The 19,906-nt window shown below is 34.8% G+C and overlaps 1 protein-coding gene across 1 annotated transcript in view; it reads left to right on the forward strand.

Annotated features, from left to right (window-relative positions):
- Nucleotides 1-738: 738 nt before the first annotated feature.
- LOC131435484 (acyl-CoA Delta-9 desaturase-like) overlaps nt 739-19,906 on the forward strand; it is a 54,199-nt gene continuing 35,031 nt past the window's right edge. The window contains exon 1 of the mRNA XM_058603416.1: nt 739-1,129. The gene's annotated coding sequence lies outside the window, so the exon portion shown is untranslated. The remainder of the gene's footprint in view (nt 1,130-19,906) is intronic.

Genomic DNA, 19,906 nt, shown 5'->3' on the forward strand with positions numbered 1-19,906 from the left:
CAAGATTGACTTTCGAGTTCTTCGAGATGAACGAGATTATCGATTCTAATTGACAGAAATCTCCATATCTAGTGCTGACGAAAAAAAAAAAATATATGGTGCTTTAAATTCTCGCGATACTTGGTCCATTCGGCAAACAGGTTCGATGACCAAAAATTTTGAAAAAAATGAGAACTAGTTAGAACTGGTTTCCTTTTAACATCGAAACGTGTTGGACCGATATTCCTTGGCTAATCGTATGAATTCATCAATCAACAATCTACCATGCGCTGGACCTGTTCGGTTGGTGGCCGACGTGACGCTGCGACTGTACGCGCTAGAACACAGCAAAACAACGCTGATCTCGGAATGCCCTCTAGAGTACGTCCACAGAACGGAGAATGCGAGAATGTTGTTGCGTTCCTCTTTGAGAGAGAATCGAGAGACTAAAATGATGCGCGCGAGAATTGTGTTCGTCGGTACAACGTGTCGTGGGTCGAAGAAAAGCGCAAACGGAAAAGCCTCTCTTCCTGCAGGTGTGGAAGTGGATGGCGTTCGCTTCTTCGTCAGAAGCCTGAAGCCGCAGTAAACAGTAACTATAAACACTAATAACAATATGTATGGCAGCAGCAGGTATAGAAGAGGTACCTTTATCTACAGGTAGTCGCGTACGAGACCGCCGATTGCTTCGATGTGTGTGGGTTTGCGTTTTATTCCGCGAGTAAAGCAAAACTTTTATAAAAGACCCCTACGCCGAGTGGACTACGATTATTCCGGCTAGTGATTCCGTGGTGTACAGGTTATAGGATTTCTTCCCGGATTCTCGGGAACTGAACTTGTGAAACTATTCGATTTCAGTTAAAGTGCTGTTTTATACAAGTATGTGATAAGGCGATAACAAAAAAAAAAAACAATCAAAGGAATAAATTCTAACGAAACAATTATCAGGATTCGAAATTCGGAACAGTGCAAAAGTGCCTATTTTTTTCCAAGGAAGTGACTATTGATTCAAAGAAATTGACTTATGAAATAGTTGCATACCTGGAAAAGGTGTTCCTGGCATTCCACAGTGGTGGCAACAAGTTCCAATTATTGGTGATTTGGTGAAGTGTGCAATTTGGCTTTCTGTAGACAAATTTCCAAACGAAAGGTAAGTAGACGGTGACGGTGTGGAGACCTACCCTACGACAATTTCGGTTGACCAGAAGGCTGACTAATTGTCGCTTCTTCCGTGTTCCGTTTTGAATTTTGTGCGACCCCGGAAAGGTGCCAGGTTGCATCTTTTCGTGCGCTAACATTTGTTTTGTGCCCAACCTGAATTGTTGATTTCGGGTTCTTTGCTAAACAAACGTCAAACGTTCGAACGTAATCAAGAACGAAACGACAAGAAACGGTCAACAGTCGGCGAAAAGGTAGCGCAATGTTTCGAATTTTTCTGCTTCCGTTTGCCATTTCTTGCCAACCGTTCAACCCAGATTGATGTGTGGATGTTTTTATTATTATTATTCGTCTTATTGTTATTGACGATCGTTTGGACAAAATATTAGTTGTTTTTTTCCTTAACCACGCAGTTTGGAGTTAGATAGGTTAGTGTTTTGAAGTTTTTGCATTTATTTGTTATACACGTGATCGTCGCATGAGACGAGGTTGTTATAACGCGTGAGATTTCCAGAAATTTCTTTGTTATTGAATAAAAACTTTTATTCTAAATTATGATTTGTCATTTGAATTTGAATTGCTAAATTAAAATATAAATTTTTGTACTAAATAAAATTATTTTTTCATTTTCATAATTGCGTGACGAAAATATTTTTTTTATTAAAAAAATGTCAAAGGAACTTAGCAACACGTTTGCAATAAGAAATTAATAGATAATTACTTTTTTATTGATTTCTGTTGAATTGATTTGATTGGAACATGTAATGATCAAATTTACTCTTTTGAAACATTTTCAATTGCATCAAAAATACTGATAGGTTAGAAAAACTAATCGAATCGTAATACTTATATGATAAAATCAGACATAAAGAAAACGTCTTATTTAAGAGCGGAATTCGCGCTATTTCCCTTAAATTTATGTTGTGTATTTTTTTATTTATCACAAATTTTTCACACGCATAATTCACTCACTTTTAAGAAGGGTTAGGCGAACAGTTTTTGAAATTTTTAGAATCATATATTTCAAAAACGGCTGTTTTACTTGATTTTGTGTCCTCGGCTATGTTTTGGTTAATTATTGGGGCTATTTAAGAACAGTAAAACACTGTAAAAGAACACTGTTGTGTGTTTTTTTTAAATTTCGAAAATTGATCTAAAAAATCGATCATCGCATTTTGGGTTTGTTTTCGATTTTTCGATATGTACTTGCTTATAATTGAAAAAAATTATTGTCTTACAGGTCTAGATGGAGATTTTTTTTTAATACATACGTTTATTTCTTAAGGTAATTTACATAAGTTTTCCTTCGCCGTAGCATCACTTTTACATAGAATTCTTATCCTAATATAATTCTAATATAGTCACAACGATTTGAATTTAATAAAACATTCCTCTTATGTTTAATTATCATATTATTTAAACAAAACGGTTAGCTGCTATAAATTATAAAATATGCTGAAATTTTTATACATTTTGTTAATAATTTCATAAACTATTTCGAATTTGCACACATCATTTCTATTCAAATTTAGCTATAGGATGAACTACTGGACGCAGTAGGAGTCAGAACTAAGTCTCAAAAGGGTCAATTATCAAATTGAAACTCCAATTGTCTTTATGAAATGATAAAGCAGTTTCCTGTATGGAAGGTCACGACTAGCAAGAGTGTCTCTAACTGGGACATTGGATGGTCTACCTTGGGTACGCATAGAATTTATTAGTTGAGAACTGACATCACGATACTCCACGCATGTCCAAACGACATGATCAATATCGCGATACCCTTCGCCACAAGCACAATGATTAGTCTCAGGAAGTCCAATTCGGAGGAGATGTGCATCTAACGTGTAGTGATTGGACATGAGTCAGATGGAGATATAATGGACGAAAAAAGTAATAGTCTGTTAAATTGTTGACATTTTTATTTTAAATAATTCTTGACTTAACTCACGATGATAATCGAGTTTTTGCTAAATGCTACCGCTCCCAAGAAGCGGTTTAAAACAAAATTACTCCGGATATGTTGGGGAAACGCAAACTGTTTTTTTATATCATAATATCTTCATTTACGACTTACTTTACTATGGGGCGCATTTCAAAATTTACATTTAGTCAATCAACTAGTATGTGTAACTATTATCGATATTCGGATGTGTGGAAATAGTATGTCAGTTTTATTCGTATCTATGTCTTTTAGTTATGTCTCTGACATTACTCTCGCGTCTCATTTTTTACTATCATCACAGTTTGAAAATTACTTAACTTCTGTTGAAGTTAAGTAATTTTCGAACTGTGATGATAGTGACATCTTGCAGATGTCACTGCGATCGCCACTATATTGGGGACCGTATTCACTCTACGCAAAATTTTTGTTGTATTGTTGATTAGCCTACTTAGAAATACAGCTATCTTTTACAGTAAGAGTGAGGAGTGTTCAAATTGTTGTTGAAATATTCATATAACAGACAGGAGAGCTTATCTATCGTTCCGGAACGCAGTGGAACGTTTTGAAATATCGCGGCGAATAGTGAAGTAGATGGCAGTTGTGTGCTCCTTATTTCGAACGAATAACAAATTTGAAGTTTCCACGGATTTTCGAAAAAAAAATCGCTCCAGGCTGTAAATCTGTTATCTATGTTATATCGAAATAGTGACCATATTTCAATATTATAGAAATAGTGACAACTGAAAATCTAGTTTTCAAGTTGTTTTCGTCGTAAATACGATTTACTTTACTATGGGGCGCCTTTTCAAAATTTACCCTGTACAAGAATGAGTAGAATTTAATCGCAAATATCTCTTGTTGTATTCAACGCAGCAACATATTTTTTTCTCCATATCATTGAAAATATGGTCAACAATTTATGATACAAATTTCAGTTGTATGAGATAACCATTACTAACTCAAAATTGAAGTTTTCTACAATATTTTGATTATTTTAATGCAACAAATGGAAAATCATTTGGGGTCTTTTTCATCAATATGGTTTCTTTTTGATTTTATAATTATATGTTTTGTTCAGAGCCACCAGATTGCAAAAAGGAACAGAAAAAAAAAATTTCTTGGAGTTTAATATATGTTTTTTTTTTATCTGTAAAAAGTGTAACTTTGAAATATTGTTTAAACTATAAGCGGAATTTGAAAAAAACAAGTTTTTTAAGGCAGTTCAATTCAAAACATTCAAAGATGTTTACCTCTATTTGCTGTCAATGTGAGTCTTGTCCTTCTTGAATAGAAACAGCTGCACTCTCATTGAACATAACTCAAAATTGAGTGACATACCATTAAAATTCATAGAAAGTGCACGTACTTGAGTTACCATCTATCTACTCATTTTTGAGTTAAGGAACGAAGCTGTCAAAATTTGAGTATTTTTTACTTAAAATTAGAAAAACAATTTTTTTTTTTCAAGATTTGAATGAGCCTAACTCAAAATTTGAGTTTCTCACACTCAAAATAAATTATTCTTCGTTAATGTTTATATATAAAGTCATTTTTCTTTCTTTTGAATGGAATGCGCAAACAATGATTCAAAACCTTTTTCTTTGGACCGATTTGGAGTCAACATTGTGTTGGACTTCTCAATTAGCATGATTGAAACCACAAAAAATTCTATTGAAAACATCTATGATTTATGATTCATAGTTTCAAAATCCGGATCTAGAAACGGCAATGAAAAACGACGTATCCTTGCGTTCCTAAATTCGATAAGAATATTCCGAGAATGAAAACGCACTGAGCTGCTAGAAGTATTTTTTTCACTCTGGTGTTTGAAAACTCAACGCTCACCAAATATATTATCTATCAATATGAATCTCTTGAACGAATTCAATACAAATCGAAAAAGACATCGCAGTAACACCATCTCGTGACGGAAAAGGTTATTAGTTAAGACATGTTTAATAGGGTAACAGAGGTATTTTGGCCCACTTTAGGATTGATTTTATTTTGGCCCACTTTGTACAAATATCCACAAAATGTTGTGATATCTTTGAAAAACCCTTCCGCAATAGGTAATTTAATATGATAGGCATCAAATTGATGCAACATGGGTTACTTAACATGGATAAAATCCGATAAAATCGATTAAGTTTGTTAGGTGGGCCAAAATATATGAAGTGGCCAAAATACCTCTGTTACCCTAGTTTGCGTTTAGTGTGCACCCAGAAGTGAAATGTCAAAAATAATTGAGCATGATGCCCACATAGAGGTGTGAACATTTTCATATTTAATGTAGAATTACGCTCTTTTAGGCCTATCGTCTTCACTTTCAATAGTTATGAAGTAGTATTTAACTTTGCCCCTGAATGTTATGAATAGTGCTGACAAGACGAAACCAATAGGCTGTGAAGGCAATGTTTGGCTGATAACAAAATTAAAATGAAATGAACGGTGTATTACAATTTCTTTTGATTGCGAATTGTTTTCATTGCGTTCATGGCATTGAATTTAAATTAGCTGCACATTATCTTTTCACTCAGGGAAAGTTAGAATGTAAAAGAAAATTGTAATTTTTATAAATTGTCTATGAATTAAAAGTGCATATACTAAGCGATCTGCCCCTTGCTGAGAACTGTTTTGCGAATCGTTTAAACTTTTATTCAAAATTTGAAATTTGGATTTTTTTTTCTAAAAAGTAATTGATTTTCATTCAAGTTTGTTTAGCACTGAAAAATTCTTATTTAATAGTATGATAAGTGCAACACAGTAAGCAAAAGAATAAGTTATACTTATTACTTTTACTTCAATTGATAGCTCTCGTTGAGGCGAATTACGGTTTATTCATATACTAAATTGTTTTGTTTTGAAGCATTTATTTATTTATTTATTAAACAACCTGATATTGTATATTTCTTTCACCGTAACCGTAATTTTTCAAGTCAAGAAATTTTAGTACATAATTCTGGTAAAATTCTGGAACTAACATTAAGATTAATTTGTGTGGTTCTGCGTACACATTTCACACCTATTTATATAAATAGGGATTTTTAATAAAAACAGAATGTTCTCATCCGAGTTAGTATCAAATTTCGATTCTAAACCGTATTTACAGCTCATTTTTTTCGTGCAGTGTATATCGGGAGCTATTTTATATATTTGGAGTTGTTTGGTTTAGTGTACTGATTGGGAAAACTGTCATATGTGCAGTAAAAATTGTAGTGTATTAGTAATCTTTTTTGCCATCGCACTTTACTGTGATGTCCCTCGTGAATCGCAAGAGGGATCCATATTGATATATCTCGGTTGATTTTTCATTAGGGCGTATAAGCAAGTGACAGTTTCTTGACTCTCTCTTTCGATTATTGTGATGTGATTAAAAAGATTTTCTTTGATATCACTATTCTGTTTGAAAGTCGAAAGTTTCGGCAAAGAGTTGAGTGATAAACGTGGAAACCGCTTGGTAATTAATAGAAGAGAAAGTAAACAAAGAGAAACTGTCACTTGCTTATACGCCCTTTTGAAAAATTAACCGAGATATAGTATATTTGTGCTCACTCTAATGTATGAATAAATGCGAGGGACCTCATGGCCTGAGTAAATTCTGCTCAAATCCATACTCAAATTTTGACATATTGTTCTAGTTTATGAATTCGAGTAATCGTTACTCAAACCATGAAGTATGTTCAAAAAACGTGTGAATTATCGCAGTTCTGGATGAAAATTAGATTAGGTCTCAAGTGCAAATGGAAAATTCTCTTTATTTACGTTCTCTTTCGATGATTACGGTACTTTTAGGAATGCTAATTATAGGCAGAAAATAATAACTAAAACCATCATTTTGATGAAAATGAAGAAAATATAGAAAAATACAAGAATATTCCGTAGTAATTGAGATAGAAAGTAAACAAAGAGAAACTGTCATATGCTCGTAGGACCTAATCTAATGTTCATCGAGAGCTCCTTAGTGCTTAGTTTAAATTCAATCATATAAAACTAAGAGTTTCTCAGATAGGAAAACAGCACCCAACCTCACTTCTTCGAATTTAATATTCCATCTTACGATATCTCCTTAAATATCAATTAAACCTACCACGGAGTGGTATTGAATTATTAAATATATTTTTACCGAATTTTTCATATGTTTCTGTATGTTAGTATTCGATTTACGAGAAAAAAATATTACGAACCAGCATGTTTTCAATTGAAATCTGCAAGCAAAATCTCAAAATTATCACCATTGTTTAGTTCGAAGCTTGTCACTTGAGCAGCGCAGTGATCGCAGAAGAGTTGGCTGGATTCTTCGAGTGATGAATCCAACCAACTTTTCAGCGATTGCTGTGCTGCCCAAGTGGCGAGCTTAGAACTGGTGTTAATTTTTGCAAAATGCTTGAAAATTTGTTAAAATTGATAGTTTTTCATATTTTTTCTCTTGAAATGAATACTAACATACAAAAACATGTGAAAACTTGATCATCAATGCTTCAGCGTCTCTCCAGGGTATGTTTGATGACTATTATTTATGGCAATACCTAGAAATGATATATCAAACTCGTGAAAGTGAGGTTCACCCAACCTCACAAATCTCAGAAATTCTTGGTTTTCTTGGTTGGATTTATCAAAATTTCAAAATACGTAATCAACAGATACGATTTTATACATCCTAAGATGAGCGGAACATAAACACTTCCGCGAAATATCGAAACACCTACAGTTGAAGGAGAAATTCCATAAATCAACAAACTTCGCACGGCGATAAAAGCACGGGTAATGTCAGCATCGTTGGCACTTTGCTCGTTCCTCGGGGCCCCAATCCAGCGACGACCGACCTGGACAACATGACAAAAAACGATTGTAAAACACTTCAACAGGTATGTCCACAGGTTGGATGAATCGTTTTTTCCTCATTCACGCGGATTTACCCAGACCTGGTTGAAAGAGAGATGCATTTAGTCATTCTCTACTTCTAAGCTTCAAGGAAAGTAAACAGACGGTTGTAAAGTTTGATCTTGCCACCTCCTGAATCACCTTGAATGCGATAGGTGTAAAAATCCGTCTCATGGTGCTTGAAGGGTGTCACATCATAAAAAGTGCTTTGATTTTATTCCGTATGAATTTTCTCAGCTCAGACCGATGGGTTAGAAGTCATCAGGTGGAATTCGGAAGTTTGACCCTATGCGATGTGCATCTCAATTTATCATTCTAAACCGGAGCTTATAAAGTCGGTAAATGAAATGGAAAAATGGCTTTCTGCTCTCTCCAAGGACCGATCGAAAATATCACATGAAACCTGTTTGCCGATGAACAGATTCTGCAAATTGTTGGGTTGTCCCTCATAAGGAACAAGTAGGCCTTGCACTCTGGCCCCGGTTGAATGCGTTTACCACCGATATGACAACGTTGAGCTGCCCTTAGCTGATGCGGAGAGCATTTCCAATGGTCAGAGTGCAAACGGCCGGGCAATTTCGAAATTTCACTTTTTATCCGCTTCTTCGTCGTCTTTCGTTGTCATCTGTCGGTTATGAGGTAGTTAATACACTACGTAGGCATTACAGAATCAGGATCCTGAGCGGAGCATGTCCGCCCGGGGGGCTCCACGTCACGAGAAGATATTCAATGCCTCGATGACCTACACCATGTGTGGAAGGTTATTGAAGCCGGCTTAGTTTCTTACATCCACCGGCAATACTAAAAGAATTAAATGTTCCGCAGTAACTGTTTCAAATTGGCGTTCCTGTTGGTGCAGAACGAACACATGAATGAATTCGGCGTGTCACGATCGGTTCGTTTGGACGTCACCGAGACACGTCCGAAATAATGGAAAAGAAAAGAAATGAATTGTTTCCGAACCCAATTAATTATTCTTCTCGCGAGGGTAATTCGAATCTACTTTGTGATTTTACCCACGACAAACGTCGGCTCGGATGGCAGAACGCGTCACAGTTTGTCATCGACAAACACGTCAATGTGAATTTGATGTGCTTACAAATAGCTATTAACCGACACCATTTCTTCTTTCCGGCACCAGACAACGACATTCAGAGCTCGACTGCATCGGAACATGTTTAGGAGTATGCTAAATCTAGATGCATTATTTTTGACAGTATTTAAATTTAGTTCTGAAAATTATAACGAAAGAAACTGGCAACCCCAGCAGCGTTCCACTCGGCTTCCTATTTCATCTGAGCTCTATTTCCATGTTATCCGTTCATCTCATTACTTTGAACATAAATAATATCTTACAATGTACCTGAACCAAACTGTGAAATGTTTTAAAATGTTTATTTAGAGCAAATTCAGCAGCTAGAAGTTCTATATGGAAGATCTATAATAGAGCAGAAACTAGTACAAACGTATCCCCAGAAATCCGTTCTTGTTTTATTTATTCGACCAGTTCGCCTGTCAAATTTAAAACTGGTCTACGATGCCGTTCTATTTTTTGTATATTTGAAATACGAGTAAAACACTGCTGGGGCTGCCAGTTTTTCTTGTTATAAAATACAGATTTGAATTTTGCAACTGACATAAATTATGCATCTAGAACTACAACACTACTGAATATGCCCTTAGGTTTTTGTCACACTTTCCCATTTAAAAAAAAATAGTTCGAAATCCTTCAGCGATCGTTTTTTTGTTCATTTAAAAATAAAATCACATTCGATTTTGGAAACGTTTTCCTCTAAAGATGATCACTATTTCACACAATTACACTACCATTGAATACTGGATGACTTCATAATTAGTAATGTTCACTTGCCACTTGTTTAATTAACGATTGAAAACTTCAAAGATTACCCGACAAGCAATGGTAGTCTTCAAAAATATGAGATGAAAATTTTTCACTTGGTTCACGCTTCGTTTTCATTTGGATTCTGCACAAAAGATTCCCATTTTAACATGGGATTTGTCCGTTGATTAATCAATTTTAAAGAATCACTGCGATCAAATATTCAGAGAGAAAAGCCTTATTCTCACTTTTATGAACCTGTAAAAAATTGTAAATTGTAAATCTGTACTCTGATTTAAATCAGTTGCGTTCGCGTGTCTATACAAGACAGATAAATCTGTATAAATGGCATCTCTGGCTCTGCATTTTGTTTTTAGAAGGGCTAATGCCTAAATAGTAACAATTCTTTTTTTTTTGTTTTTTTTAAGTTCTCCAAGTCAACTGCTATGAAAATTTTAAATTTAAAGCGAAAGGTAACGAGAACGATCAAAAAAAAATTTTAATCGTCGAAATGATTCCAATGATTCATAGTTAGCATTAGGCCCCTTTTAAGAAAAATTCTGACATTTTGAACCTGCCCACATTATCAGATCCGAATGGATTCCGAATCAATTCCGAATCGGCGAGAAATTTTCATTCGGAATTTCATGTGGAAATCATAATGGATTCCGAATCAATTCCAACTCCAGTGCAACAACCGATTCCGAATGAACCGGTTCGCCTACAACCGGTTGATTCGGAAATCATCCGGAATTGAGTGAGAAGATGCGGACTGAATTGTCAATTCGTTTTCTTCTTCTTCTTTCCTGATTTTGCACGTTTTCGTGCTGATTTTCAGTTTATTTTCAAACGAAAATATTATATAACTGAATATACCAATTTAAATCTTCATGTTTTTCGGATATACAGAACTAGTAAATAACCAGTTCTTCTTAGAATCCCAACATAAACTATTGAAATTCGCTGGAAATTAACAAAACGGCCTACCTTAGTCAGCATCATCCATTCCTCTAGCTGGAGTGTAGTGAAATGGCTTAAGTCGCTTAAATTTCACACTAACACATTCATAAAACGAGCGAATATTCAATGACATTTATAATGTCACTGTCAATCAGGATGATCGAGCAGCCAACTCAGGCGAAAATTCTAGCACTGAACCGATCGAGCACTAAAAAATCATGCAGTCGAGTAAGAATTCATTGCTCATTCCGTCATTTCGATAATGTGGGTAATAGTGCAATATTTTGTTTTGATTGCTGTCGCCATTGCTAATTTATAGGGTAGGACCAACGATAGGATGAATAAAAATCCATTGAGATGAAATTAGGAGCAGAGTAGTGAACATGTCAGAAGTGCTTTAAGCGGGTTTTTGAATACTAGTTTGATTTCAAATAAATGTGAATCAATTCCCAATGTGGAGCAAGGTGAGTTAAGCAGAAATATGAAATAATTATAGTGATTTTAGTGGCTAAATCTGGTTTTTGAGGTAACGTCCCTACAAATGAGATGAAATAGAGAGCCGTTACCCTACGACAATTAAAACACTCCTGACCAAATCCAGTGGCTGGAAATTTCATTGAGGAGGCGTTTAATTGAACTGGAACTGAAACATTCTATGCCCACTAAACCGTTTTAGTTTTTTTTATTCGTACAGTTCTACTTTCAAATTTAAAACTGGTATACCCTGGCATTTTATTTTCACTATATTTGAAACACGAATAAAATGCTGTTGGAGTGGTAAATAAAGAGATAATTTTGCGCCGGATTTGATTTTTGAAAAAAAATTATCTAGTTGCAAGTCTTTAGTTGTTATAATTTCCAGATTTAAATTTAAAAACTGACATAAATTATACATCTAAAACTAGAACAGTTTTGATCATTTTCTTAGGCTGTAAGTCATTTGACTAATAAGTTTAGATTTTGGTTTAAATCTAACACTGGCTACTCAAATTTTGCTTCCAAAAAATATTGAAATTACTTATGTTACACGTTTAAAAATAGTTACTCAAAAATGAATAAGATCCAACTCGTCTAAAGAAAAAAGTGGAACAACTCTGATTTAGAGTAACTCCTTAGTTACTCAAATTTGAGTTCTTCTACTGGAAACGATGTTTGGGTAAAATCTACTCATTTACTAAGTAATGCTTTATTTGTACATGAGCCAAAAAATGAGTAATTAGCACCCAGTGACATTTTATTTCACAGGTACAAAATTTGTGTAAAAATTGCTCCTTTTCCGAAAATATTAACACTTAACCCTACTGTGTTTCTTTATTATTCCGTATACAATTGATTGCCAACTTCAAGACATCATATCAAGTGGCGGTCGCTTGGAGTAGTATATCAATCGCACCTTAACACACATGTTAGTAATGCTCAGGCACCAATCAGATACTTATTCCTAATAAATGACACATTTGAGCATATTCGTTTCCATTCTGAAGCACAATACGGAGCACTCCTTGACACAATATCTGCGTCGATGTCACAACCAAGAGCACAGTTTATCATTCCGGTTTTTGCAGACACAAAACCGTTTGTGTTAAGCGATTCACCCTTGAAACAGTATCTGTAGCAACAAATGGTTATTACGACTGTTAGACTGATCTCGAATAAAAACGAGTTCTTACATTATATTCAAATTAAGAGTAGGAGTTACTCATTATCATTGATCATTTGAAAATGAGTAACTAGTACTCAAACTCTGAGTAGCTTTTTCTAAGCGTGTACTCCAATTTTGACGTTTTCATATATCATTCGAAAATGAGTAATATATAATTCCTACCCTCGGTGACTATTTTCTAGCGTGAAGTCATCAATGACATTTTAATTACAAACTGTGTTTGCTACACGAAACCGCAAAATAATCTAATTTTAGATACATTCCACCCAATTTTGGGGTTCCGTTCAATAACCTAATTTTATGTAAAGTGACTCTAGGTAGTTTCCGTGTAAAAAATACTTAAATATGAGTTATATTTACTCTACAGTTGAGTCGTATTGACTCAATTTCAGGTTGATATGGTTTACTTAATTTTAGCTTATTGAACGAAACTCTCGCTGTCGGGTGTTTCTGCCTAAGCGTTGCCAGGTTGCCCGATTTAGATGGAAATGCAGATTTTTCTCGCTTCGCCAGACACTCTAACTAATCAAATCTTTTGCCATATTTTACAAAGTTTACCAGGTTCTACTAATTTTCCCAGATTTTGTCAGATCTTTACGGTTTTGGCCTTTATACGATAGGTGGTGAGACCTTTTTATTTTTTGTTTACACTGAAAATGAAGCCCGGTCAAAATTTCTTTGTGTATAGTAGACCGAGACAAATCCAGATAAATTTTTGAGTCAGAGACAGATTTCTAAAAAAATAACACGGAACTCTGTTCTGATTTTTGTATTTTGAAAACAATTGAAGGAACGAACGAAAGAAAAGATTCAAAAGAACTTAAAATTAAGTTAAAAGAAGTCAAATAATAGGTAGTTTTTATTTTCCGTATAGTTTTGTTCAGAGATGCTATTTATACAGATTTTTACATGCGCATACGGATATAGTAATTTTCACTGGCGGTTAGCAAAGACTGCTATGCGACAAGATAGCAACAGCATATCGCAAAGATAGCGAAACTTTCATTCGCATCGATTCAACCCCTTCGGGAGCACAAGTCACAAAAATATTTTTAAATGGACCGTTATAATGACAAAGTTTTTGTAACCAGATTAATTATACAATGATACAATCGAAGTCTTTGTCTTCGAAACTTCCTGTTTTAGTCGGAACATTATTTTCTATTCGGTCTAATGCTTGATATTAAAATGTTATCAACTTCAATACAACGGACAGCGAAGGGGTTAAAACAACTATTCAATTCCTGGCAGAGATGTCAGGTAAAACTTTGCGCGTCTGCTTACTGGAAATACTCCAGTGCGTGTTAAATTGTGTAAAGTTGACGAGAAAAAAAAAACAAACAAAAAGCCCAACATAATTTTAAAAGTCTGTAAATTTCACAATTGTCTGAAAAAACCTTTGAAAAGACTGAAAAACTGCATAGTCTGCTAACAAAAGAAATAGTCAAATTTATATGCAAATCTGCAACCTGGCATCTGTGGTTTTGACGCTCATTATTTCGCAATTCTGCGCCGATTGAAGAATCCATCCAACTCTTTTGCGATCGCTGCGTTGCCCGAGTGGCGAGCTTTGAACTAAGCGATGGTGATAATTTTCAGATTTTGCTTGAAAATTCGAACAAAATGCAGGGTTTTTATTTTTTTTTCTATGAATCGAATACTAACATACAAAAACGTGTGAAAATTTGGTAAAAAAATCGATCATTAATGATTCAGTAACTTTCCGCGGACTGTTTGATTGATATTTATGAAGAAATCGTAACATGAAATACCAAATTCGAAGAAGTGAGGTTGGGTACTATTTTTATATCTGCGATATTCTTTGTTTTTTGGGTTGGATTTAGAAAATAAATAATAAATTATGATCAAAAGTTTTATGACTAGTCTATTTACTCATGTTTTATCATCTAAATCAAATCTGTATGTGAACTGAAAATTTCAAATTTCATCCGCGATTGTCAAGAGTATAGGACAATTTGAAATCATATGTTTGATGACAACACGTGAACCATCGTTTTTGTTACCCATATTTGTAAGGTTTTGCCATCAGCATTCTCTCAAACTCAAGTAAATTGAAAAATTCGTCAAAAATTTTTCTAAATACATGGGATATGTCAAAACAATCACCATAACGCTAAATCGTGGTGACCACACTGATTGGATTGTTCAATTCCGTCGCATTCTACGCTAAGCTGTAAACCACAATTTAATACAGAAAACAGTTTTTGTACAGATTTGCTAAATGTAATACAGATTTGTGCAGATTTCACAGGAAATTTCCGTTTGAGCTTTCATTCAGGATTCTATTGCAGTGACGAGCAGGTCCGTACCCAGGATTTCGTTTCGGGAGGGGTCCACTGATAAAACCTAAGACATTTAATCGATGGTTCTTTATGGATCTAGTTCTAGGAGTAACTTTAATACCTTTTGTTTCTTGGATGCGTGAGTGCATATTCAAAAAAAAATGCGGGATTGGTAATCGAACCCAGAACAGGTAATATGAAAAAAAATCGACGCAATACCCGGCCCGTTGCAATCTTGTTGGATTTTGTATATAGTGGCTATGTAAACTTGGTTGAAATTTTCCGATCAATACAGAACAAAGGCATGATTTATTATGCATAGCAGAGAGTCACACTCCATTAATCTGACACCGTTATGATCAGCGCTAAAATATTTGTAGGATCAGCTTGATGAAGCCCGAACGGCCAAATCATTTGTGCGAACGGAGTCGACTTTGGCTCCAACCAGATCAACGCCAACCAAACGCCAATCGTCGCCATGGCTCCGGCGGAAGCTGTTGATCTGCGGGTGGACATTTCGTTTTTTTATTGAGCCATAAAACTTCGTCAGGTTATTCTACATAATTCATCTGCAGCTCCTGAGCGAGGCTGCTTATGATGTATGCGACGCAGATCACGTAGGCCTTGAATTTCATCTAATTTGGATTCCTGATTCTACCAAATTTTATGTGATTGCTCTTGGGAAGAATGTCAGTGTCGAAAATGATAACAGGTTTTCGGTTTCTTACCATGCCACTGCCAAAGTCCGAAACCTTGCGACCGTGAAAATAGGGCCGATAATTCTTCACGTTTTTTTTCTGTTATTATATACGTTCGGTTCGGTTTTCGTTGTGTATCCTTTTTGCTTTTGTTTGATTAGTTTCGTTGAATTTCAAATTGGGACAGGTTTTCGTGACAGGTAGTATCAACGAGAGCGTGTACTAGCTGCTCTAGCGCTCGGATCAAGATGACAGAAGTTTGATTGATAGCGATTCCGTCGGAAGCAATTGGGTAGCGAGGATAGAGTTTGTGAGGAGTATTTCATGTGAATTTCAGTGATCTTAAATCAAAAGTTTGTGCTCAAGGGTACACTATTCGAGAGCATTGGATCCTCTTGGAATGATTTATGTCGTTTTCGCTTGATAAATCAGGAACGGAACGAAATTGCGTTAGGTTCGCACTTAGCAACGGAGATGGAATCGAAATCGATATAAGAATCAGGTTCGAAACTGACTCTAATTTCAGGTCAACGGCGATGGAAGAGGAACGACAGCTGTTCGTTTGTGTGGTAGAATAATCCTGCCATAAGAGAGAGCCAACAATAAAAAATATATAGGGTAACAGAGGTATTTTGGCCCACTTTAGGATTGATTTTATTTTGGCCCACTTTGTACAAATATCCACCAAATGTTGTGATATCTTTGAAAAACCCTTCCGCAATAGGTAATTTTATATGATAGGCATCAAATTGATGCAACATGGGTTACTTAACATGGATAAAATCTGATAAATTCGATAAAATTTGTTAGGTGGGCCAAAATATATGAAGTGGCCAAAATACCTCTGTTACCCTATCATTCAATAAATATTATAATAATTGATTTGTTTTCAGTTTTGCAGTTTTGGCATGCAAACTTGTAATCTGAATTCTATTAAACAACGGTAATTGTTATGAGACAGACAATCTAAGTAGTCTGAAAACAGAACGAAAAAAAGAGAGGATTTACTCAACGAATTCCGTGAAGAACGGGTGCATTTCTCACTTGAAATTTTGAAGAATGAATAAGATAACTGAAATCTGAAAAAAAAAACACGGAAGACACATTTTTGTATCGTTCAAACGATGAAACAATCCGTCAAATAAAAAATAAAGCTTTCGAAACTACCAATATTTCGGTTTGAATGTTTCGCGTTGTTGCCTACATTACGGATGCCATGTCTTCACTCTACTTACAGACACTCCATTGAAACTTAAAAAAATCGATATGACAGTAGTTACGGTGGAAACTGGGTTAGATTCAGAGAGTCCATTTTTACAGATTTATCTGTATTATACAGATTTCTACAAGCGCATAGAGATCTAAAGCAGAATACAGATTTTTAAATTCAATACAAATTAATACAGAATTCAAAAAATGTAGGAAACATTAAATCAAGTTTTGTCACTTGGAAGTCTCGAGATAAAAGTCTCTTAATTAATGACAAACCACAAATTATTTTGTGATTCTTTTTAAATTTGTTCTGATATTTGAGGATCAACATTGAGTTATACTTATATTAATATTTGGAGTCTAGTGAAACTTGAACTGATATTCATGTGTCATCGCGTTATGAAACTTTTTCAGAACTGGAATTTAAATCCCGTTTTATTGATTTTCGATTGTTGATAGAAATTAAAAATATCAAAGTTCGTCTTAGCATTTTTCAGTAAGTTCTGCAGTGAGAAATGAAGATAAAAAAGGACGACTCATTGAATTTATCATTCTAAAACCGTGATGAGTTACAAAAAACATTGGAAAACATTGAAAAATATCGTAACATTAATAAATTGAAAAAAATTTCATTTTGTTTGTGAATACAATTATATATTGTACATTATAGTAGATTTTTTTATGAAAACATCTGGTACCACTGGCTAGGTTAGATTCGTCATTATAAAAATTACCAAATTTGAGTTTCACATTATGATTTATTTAATGAAATTATGAAAAGAGAAAATCCGGTTTGAAATTGCAAATATTGTTGCTTGAATTACAAAATAAGACAATTCATTTTTCTCAGTGGAGAGGGCTGTTTCAATCAATATTTTGATAAAAATAATAAATATTTTCTGTCAACTTTTTGCAAACATTTTCACAGTAAATTTACTTTGAAAATTCAGTTTGAAACGAATCATTAATTTTTGTTTGATATTTAAAAATAAAATGATTTCTTCAAACTAATTTTCAAAGTCACTTATGATATTACTTTTATTTCGATTTTTATACTGTTTAAAATTCTTTTATATATGACGCTTGACTCATCTCACAACGCACAAGTTTTGTAATGCCATGTAGCTTCTAATAGTTATAATAATTAAGCATACTTAAGCTCGAAAATAAGCTGAGAATTTTTTTTTTTGGCTTTCAGAGGGTGAAAAAATGTTCTGGTTGGTGGAAACAAAACTTATACGATTTATTTAAAGAATAAACACTAATAAGATCATAGATAAAATGAATCGATTTATTTTATATAAAGGTTAAGTAGGATTGAATAAATATAAACACTGCCAGTTAGCATCTATTCAACTTTCATTGACATGTAATAAATATTTAATCAATTCCAACAATAAAATCATTCACAAATATTTTTTCCGTTCGGCTGGATCAAAATTGTTTGCATAACTTGGTAAATCGGTAGTGTTCAAAAGTTTAAGCACCTTAAAATAGATCCTTTGCAAAATTTGAGCTAAATCTAATACGGGTAAGTGGTGCCACCCGGCGGTCAAATTTTGAAAATTTTCGATCTGGAAAAATCACACAACTTTGAAAATGCGCATAATAATCCACCTCACTTTGAAAATTCGCGCTAATTATTTACAAACTTAACAATTTAAACTTACACAAAACTGTGAAATCTTCTTTAAACATTTTATTTGCTCATTAGTTTATCATGTTCAAGAGTGATAGCTTACTCCACTTCGTTGCTAGGCAGCTTGACAACAAACTTTGCTGGTTGAGTTTCCCATTTTCTGTAGAAATTTTGAAAATTCTAACGGAATGGGAGTTTTTTTATTTTGCAATGTTCACATTAGCACTGGTATCCAGATCCGTACCCAGGTTTTCGTTTCGGGAGGGGCCCAAAGATAAAAAATAATGTTACTGAAGATTGCTTATGGACCTAATTCTCGGTGTGCCGGTGTGCGGTGTATTACATTTCTTTACGTTTACTGTCTTGCTATTTCTGTAACACATGTCTGAGACCTTCTAAATAATTATATATTTGTTTTTGATTTCGGGAAGCCCAGCGCCCATACCCCCCCTCTCCCCCCCCCCTCTGGGTACGTGACAGCTGGTATCACTTGAATGATATGCATATCATGTCAAAGCGTTGACATAAGAGGACCTTACACAAGGTTCAGCAATGTCATTATTACCAAGTAATATCACTTTTAATGAACGTTTAAGGGCAGTAATGATGAAGTCTCTCTACAAATTCGGAATGTTATTATCCAGTAATCATCTCAGAAAACAGATATACAGCCTCACGTTTGGACTGTGCGTAAAGTTTGCTCAACCGGCGTGGCGAACACTTGCAGATGTCACCGCGATCGACACTATTTTGGGTTCAGCATTCACACTATTATTTGGGTACTTATCATGGTCACTCACCGCTAATTTTTGCTCGGTGTTGGTTGAAATAACAAGTTTTTGTTTTGTTTTATTCCAATCGAATTCTCGTGTGATTTTATCGACATGGAACTAAAGCTGTCCTTGGCACTTTGGAAAATCATGCGAGAAGTGTGAAATTGTTGTAGTTGGAATATATCTATAACAGTAAGGAGAAGTTTGCTATCGTTCCGGAACGTAGTGGAACGTTTTGAAAGATCTCGGCGAGTTGTCGAGCAGGTGGCAGTAGTGTTTCCAACGTATAGCAAATTTGATATTTACACAGGATTCTGAAAACTTTTGTTCGAGCCTGCATAACTGTTATTTATGTAATCATTAGAAATCACATTACTCGTTCTCGTGTAAGAGCCCCTATATGAAAGAAACGATATCCCGCTCGTGAGAATTATGCCAAATAAAATATTTATAAAACTGAATATATAAATTTATACAGAACTAGTTAATACAGTTCTTCTTAGAATTCAAGTATAAACTGTTGAAATTCGCTGGAAATTACCAAAGAGGTCCACCTTAGTCATGCATCATCGATTCCTTTAGCTGGAGTCAAAGACATCATATTAACAAGATATCCAGCTCTCACATTTCCCGAACAAATCATTGGCAACAACATTTTTTGCGAGCAAAGCGCCCTCAAGCGAGTCCGCATCGAATCTCGTACACAGAAGTAGGGGAGAGAAATGTCAAATTCGTGCGCGCCAAAATAGCAGCACTGCGCACCCATACAATTGACATGATATGTTGAATGTGACACCGTGCGATGGCGTTGCTGAACTGAAGGTTGATTTCGCTCCAAGCTGACAGGGTGCTGGA

Source organism: Malaya genurostris, chromosome 1, assembly GCF_030247185.1.
Source record: "Malaya genurostris strain Urasoe2022 chromosome 1, Malgen_1.1, whole genome shotgun sequence".
NCBI classification, from domain to species: Eukaryota; Metazoa; Arthropoda; class Insecta; order Diptera; family Culicidae; genus Malaya; species Malaya genurostris.